The sequence below is a fragment of the Chelonia mydas genome, chromosome 19 (assembly GCF_015237465.2).
Source record: "Chelonia mydas isolate rCheMyd1 chromosome 19, rCheMyd1.pri.v2, whole genome shotgun sequence".
Lineage (NCBI taxonomy): Eukaryota > Metazoa > Chordata > Testudines > Cheloniidae > Chelonia > Chelonia mydas.
The window spans coordinates 15722257-15728256 of record NC_051259.2 but is presented as its reverse complement, the minus strand read 5'-3'; the positions used below and the strand labels follow the sequence as shown (position 1 = coordinate 15728256).

Genomic DNA, 6000 nt, shown 5'->3' with positions numbered 1-6000 from the left:
CCTTTACCCATACAATGGTCCCACTGAAGTCAATGGGCCGATTCTCGCACACAAGGGTTTTCAGGATCTGTGCTTAGATCCTCTGATGTCACTTACATGCATCTGTCCTCTTCATTAGAAGCCTTGCGACATCAGACAGTCCTAGTATGTAGAGGGGCCTCTTCTAGTCTGTGCTCAGCCAACGTAGGACGGTCCCATAAAAAAACCTTTGTATCGCCAGCAATCGGGCTGCTGTTGCATTTTCCTTGGTGGGCTAATCACAAAAGCCAATCCACATTATTGTTTGCAAAGATTCCCTGATTGAAAGGCTACATTTTGCTTTGCCCAATTCCACTCTGGTCACCCTTACATCAGCCACTGTGTGGAGAAACCGTTTAGTGTGACGGGGCAGAGACTCCACTTCATCCCCAGCACATAAGGGGTTAACAGCAGTTTCCTTCCCCCTCTGCTCGCCTAGGTGTCCAGAGGAAGCGTGGCTGGTGAGACAGAGGATGGAGAATACCAGGGCTCTCTTGCCTGCCTGGCCCCTGAGTCCAAGCTCGGTGGCTATAACGTCCACACTGCTATTCTCAGCACTCTGGCTCAAGCTGAGTTACTGCAAGCCTATCTCTCCAGGCTGGGACTCACGCCCACCAGCGGCAGTGTAGATTTACCTTTACAGGCTTAGAATGTAAGACTCAGCCCAGGAGTAGACGGATTCGTGGGCGGAGTGCAGGGGAAACAAAACTTTTCTGGATTGAATCCTGATTCCTGAACAGGCTGTTTGTTCCTTATACACCAAACCAGCCCAGGCCGTGAATGAAGCAGGCTTCCTTAGAAACACAGCTCTGTTCAATGACCCAAAGAAAGAGACCAGAGCCCGCGATTGCCTGGTGTACCAGGAGTAGGGTGACTACCTTTTCAAAAGGCAGAAGCAGGACGCATGCAGGAGCCCCACCCCCCTCCATGACTCTGCCCCTGCTCCTCTTCTCCTCAAGGCCCTGCCCTCTGGCCAGGCCAGAAGTCGGAGCCGGGCTGTGGCAAGAGCTGCCAGGGAGTCCAGGCTGCAGTGGGGAGTCCGGACCCTCCACCTACCCTGGGTGGGGTGCCAGGGTGCCTAAGAGCAGCCCCAGCCCATGTCCAGAGCATGCCACCCAAGGCAGGGGGAGTGTCCTGGAGTCTGGGGCTCCCCCAGGGACCCGGGCTCCTTGGGTAGCTCTTAACATGGCCCAGCCTGGTTTGGCTAAAGCCCCCCACCAGGAAAAGACTGACGCTACCCCTGAGCCTCGGGCAGGCACAGAGTGGTGCCACTGGGAATCCGGGGCAAATACTGTCCTGGGACCGGCACTTGAACTCTGCATTTCGGGACTGTCCCACCCAGTTTGGGACAGGTGGTCACCCTCAGGAGGAAGGAAGAATTTCCGGTCCAAGGCACAAAGCAGAAGAAGCAATTAGCCCAACAGCAACTGCTAACTTCTTCCAGCAGAAGACAGGAATTAGCAGGAAAATTGGTTCTGCATTTTCACCAGTAGGTGGCACTAGCAAGTTCTACACTGCATTAAACTGGAAAGACTGTTGAACAATAAGCAGGGCCTTGTGCCCCAAGCGATGGGTGCGGCGGCTTGTCATGTCCCGCAGCCCCGGGGATAAGGCTGGACCAGCTCAGGCAGCTTCATTTGTGTTTATCATTCATTTCACTTCCTGCATCTCCCCCACTCGCAGCCCTGAAGAGGAAGGTTTCAGATCAATCAGAAGATTGCTGAGATTGGCCTTTTGTAGCCACCCGTCCTGGAGCCCTCTCTATGCATAACACTACGCGAGGAGACTGGGGCTTGAACCAGGCATCTCCACTCCGAAGAGCAGGAGCTGTTACCACTTGAGCTAAAGGAATAGCTTCTCTAGCTAGTAGCAGTGGTAGACTTGTATGTGGGACAGCCACTAGCAGGGACCACAAAATACACACAGTTGGCTCTTAGGTTTTGTACAATCTTGTTTGGATGAACTGGCGATGTTGGGCGTAGCTGGAGCTAACTTCATGTTCCTTGGGGGCAGTGCCAGGATAAAAATAATTTTAATAAACAACACAGAGGCAAGTTCCTCACCCGTGTCACTAATAACCCCATTTGACATTAGAGCTGAGTGGTAAAGCTCTCTCACACACACACACACACACACACACACACAGCACCAGTTCTCATTTACACCACACACGGCCTGTTCTGCTGGCAAAGTCGAAACAAACTGAAATCTCACAAGTTTAAGAACAATCCTTCCCCTCCTGCACTGGGTGTTCCCTGTCCAGCTTCCAAGCTGGAGGGTCCTGGCTCTCCCTACACAGCTAGCACCATGAAGTAAAAATAGATCAGCAGCATTCTCCCTGCAGCGAGGAAATACCCCCCACTTCCACCCACGTTTGTCATGGAAGAGACCATTGTACCCCATCCCTTTCCCAACATGCCCGGAGGTGCAGGCCTGCAGAGCCAGGTGGAACCTTAGGACTCCATTTCTCAGGATTCCTTCTGAGAGGCGAAAAAGGGGAGCCTTGTCTTGCCTGAGCTTTGCCCACCCCACTCTGCCTTGCCTCCAGCGTGGGCCCTGGCTGTCGACAGAGTCGGTGGCCTGGGTTCTTCCAGTTCAGTACAATGAACCGTTATTGGTGTGATAAGAGGATGGACTTCAGGTGAAGGCACTGGACTGGGACTCAGGAGACTTGGATTCAATTGGCTCTGCCACAGCCTCCCTGTGTGACCTTGGGGAAGGCCCTTAAGCTTTCCATGCTCAGCTCACCATCTGTGAGAAGGGATAACAATGCTGCCTGCCACCCTCTCTCTGTCTTGTCTGCTTAGGCCCCAGTTCAACAGACTCTTACACATGTGTGCTTAAATTTCCTCCTGTGAGTCGGTGCAGGATTGGGGCCGTAGACTGTAAATTTCTGGCGGGGCAGGGACTGTCCCGTATGATGTTTGTAAAGTATCTGGTTCAGCAGGGCCTTGGTTTCTTTTGGGCCCTCGACATGCAGCTGTGACACAAATCACACATAATAATCGATGTCTAAACAGGGGTTTCATAGATTCATACTGGCCAGAAAGGACTGCTACATTATCTAGCCTGCCCTCCTGTATAACCTAGGCCAGAGAATTACCGCTTACTCCTGTCATGAGCCCAGTAATTGTGTCTGGATAAAGTGTATCTCCCAGAAAGGTGTCCGGTCTTGATGGGGAGATTTCAAGAGCTGGAGAATCCATCATCCCCATGGCAGTTTGTTCCAAGGCTCAGTCGCTCTCCCTGTTAAACAAGTAGGAAACCACTTCTGAACATTTTGGCTTAGTTTTTAATTTTTTTAATTTATTGACGACATCTAAAGTGTGGGCCCAAATGCGCTGCTTTTCAGTCCCGGGAAATGTGAATTTCCTGGCTTCCACGGGCTTCAGCCAACAATTTTATTTTCCTGTCACCCCTGCACGCGGGTCGCTACCCCTGGAGCCTCGGAATGTCATGGATGCTCGGTGGAATTTCCGTTCCTTTGAGAACCGTTTGGATGGCGGGGGTCCGGGGGCGGGGGGAAATCCCCAGGCTGTAGCAGCAGCAGAAATGGGTGTCTCAATAGAAATGTCAAACAAACAAAAAATTATTTGTTGATGGGGGAAAAAACAAACCCAACAACCCACCACCCAGAGAAAGGCGGCGGCTCCCGTTGCATGCACAGCACTGCCAGAAATGCTAATCCACATCTTTGGCACTGCTCAGCAGCGCTGACTGAGGAGGCAGCCAAGGGGGGACTTGGGGGGATTCCTAAGGGGGGCTCAGGGGCTTCTTTACAGGGGACTTGTCTGGAAATAGCGGCCCTGATCTCTGACCCTCAGACAGGCTGGGACAGAGAAGAGGTGCCCCTGTGTTTGGCACAGGGATGGAGAGCAAGGTTAATTGCAGGGACTCTCCCCCTGCAGAATGAATGGTATGTCTCTCAGGCAGGCAGCTGGTACCCCAATGCATTGTGAGTGCAGTTCAGCTAGACAAGGAGATGTCTTAGTGGCTGTGCTGGTCCAGGGACTTTACTTGGGTTTCCTGCAGCTCCTGGCTCCTTGGGCAGCAGCTGGCTTCTGCATTTCACCCCCTTATGGTTCAGCAGCAGGATCAGCCCCTCCATTTCTCCCTACTGCATTTGGTAAGTGTTGGGGCTCTGGCTTGCTCTGGCTGGGGAGCTGCTGGGATTAAGGGAGAATGAGGAAGGGGAGGAGTATTGAGGGGTGGGATAGGCATTGTTCCAGGCTGTCATAGCGTGCCCCGGTCAATTTCACACACAGGGGAGGGAGGTCTTTGCCCCCTAAAGGGGCTTGTAGGCAGCATGCTGCCGGCTTGGGGGAATAAAGGGCAAAGGAGGATGAAGAAGCAGAGGGAGAGAGATGTCAGGACATGGCTGACTCCAGATGGATGGGGGGTGGGGGTGGTAGGACATGTGTTTGAAATGCAGGGAAATCAAACTTTCCAGTGGGTTAAAATCACAGAGTGCTGATGATGCTTCCATCTTTGTGAGTATGTAGGACTGATGCCCAGACACTACGTTCACCCAGGGGTTACAAATACCCTGGACCCAGGGAGAGGTAATTAACAATCGTCAGGGAGTAAGGGGTCGCAAATGCAAAACTTCTCCAGGGACATGGCTGGTATTTCTTGTAATCTCTAATCTAAGTGGTGCCAGCAGCAGTGGTGGGTGTTGGACAGAACCAGGGCATGCCAGCGTTATGGCCGGGAGTGTTCTGTTCAGTAGCTGAATAATCCCTGGTGTCTGTGCTGCTGTTTTTGTGATTATTACACCTGGCTTGGAAGGCGGCTCCAGAAGTGTGGTCCCAGCTTGCAGGTCAGGATGTGAGGATGAGTTAAGCTGGGGGATCTGGTGTCATGGAGCTGAGAACAGGCTGAGTGATTCCTTTCGACACACAAATATACTGTATATGATTAAAAAGTATTACAAATGAGCAACTAAGCCCCCAAACACTAAACATTCACTCCAGATCCCTATCACTCCAACCCCCCATCTCTATCTTCCAAGGTACTTGTAACCCCCACCCATGATCCCTATACTCCACCTCCCCCCCTGGTCCTAGTTTCTCATTACCCCAGAAATCACACCCTATCTCCCAAGGCCTGCTATTTCCTGCCCATGGATCTCATATCCATCCTATCCTAGTTCCCCATCACCCCTACAACTACACCCCTATCACCCAAGGCCCGATGATTCCCAATCCTGGTCCCCATCAACCCCAAACCCACACCCCTATCACCCAGGCTCCATCCCAAATTCCCATACTCACCCCATCACCTTACCCCCACTGCAGGTCACCATGCCCACCCACTCCTATCTCCCCATCACCCCCAAACCCATACCTCTATTGCCCTCATGGCCCCCACCCTCAGAGTCCTCACCCCAGGTCCACCCTAGCCTTTCTGTCCCAGGCTTCCAGAAGGAAATCAGATTTCAACAGCTGTGGGAACAGAAATGGCTCCAGCAGTGCTGAGCTGTGTGTTGAGATGAGAGCTTGAATTCAGGGGGCTTGCCGGTCACGCCCAGACCTCCTAGCTAAAAAGCAGCCCAGGGGTGTGTGGTTCCTGAAGCTAAGCCCTGCCTGTTGGTAAATAGCACAAGCATTCCTGGCTTCTTGCCTTTCTTCACAGGCGCTCTGGGAGCTGCGTGTGGAGGATGAGGCTACACAGAAATGATCGTTCCCTTTCCAGACACTCACGGTTTCACCAGGGCAACGGCCCCTGTGCTGCCCTTGCCACTTGATTGCAGCAGGTTTCCCCGGGAATACCCCGTCTCCAAGCCCCTGGCACACTGGCCCAGCCCGTGCCCTCTGGCCACATGGAAATCTTCCAGACAGGAAGGCAAAGCAAAGAGGTCCAGTGTGTGGGGTTCCCCTTCCATCACCCCCTTGGGGGAGGTGGGTGCCTTGCCTCCTCTCATCGCCCCCGGAGTGGGCAGGGGGTGTGACCGTGTGAACCTAGTGTGGCTCTTGGGGCACT

General features: G+C 53.0%; 1 long non-coding RNA gene across 1 annotated transcript in view; it reads left to right on the top strand.

Annotated features, from left to right (window-relative positions):
• The first annotated feature begins 3967 nt into the window (after positions 1 to 3967).
• The window catches only part of LOC114020899, a 62995-nt gene continuing 60962 nt past the window's right edge, over positions 3968 to 6000 (top strand). The window contains exon 1 of the long non-coding RNA XR_005222839.2: positions 3968 to 4144. This is a non-coding gene — a long non-coding RNA (uncharacterized LOC114020899). The remainder of the gene's footprint in view (positions 4145 to 6000) is intronic.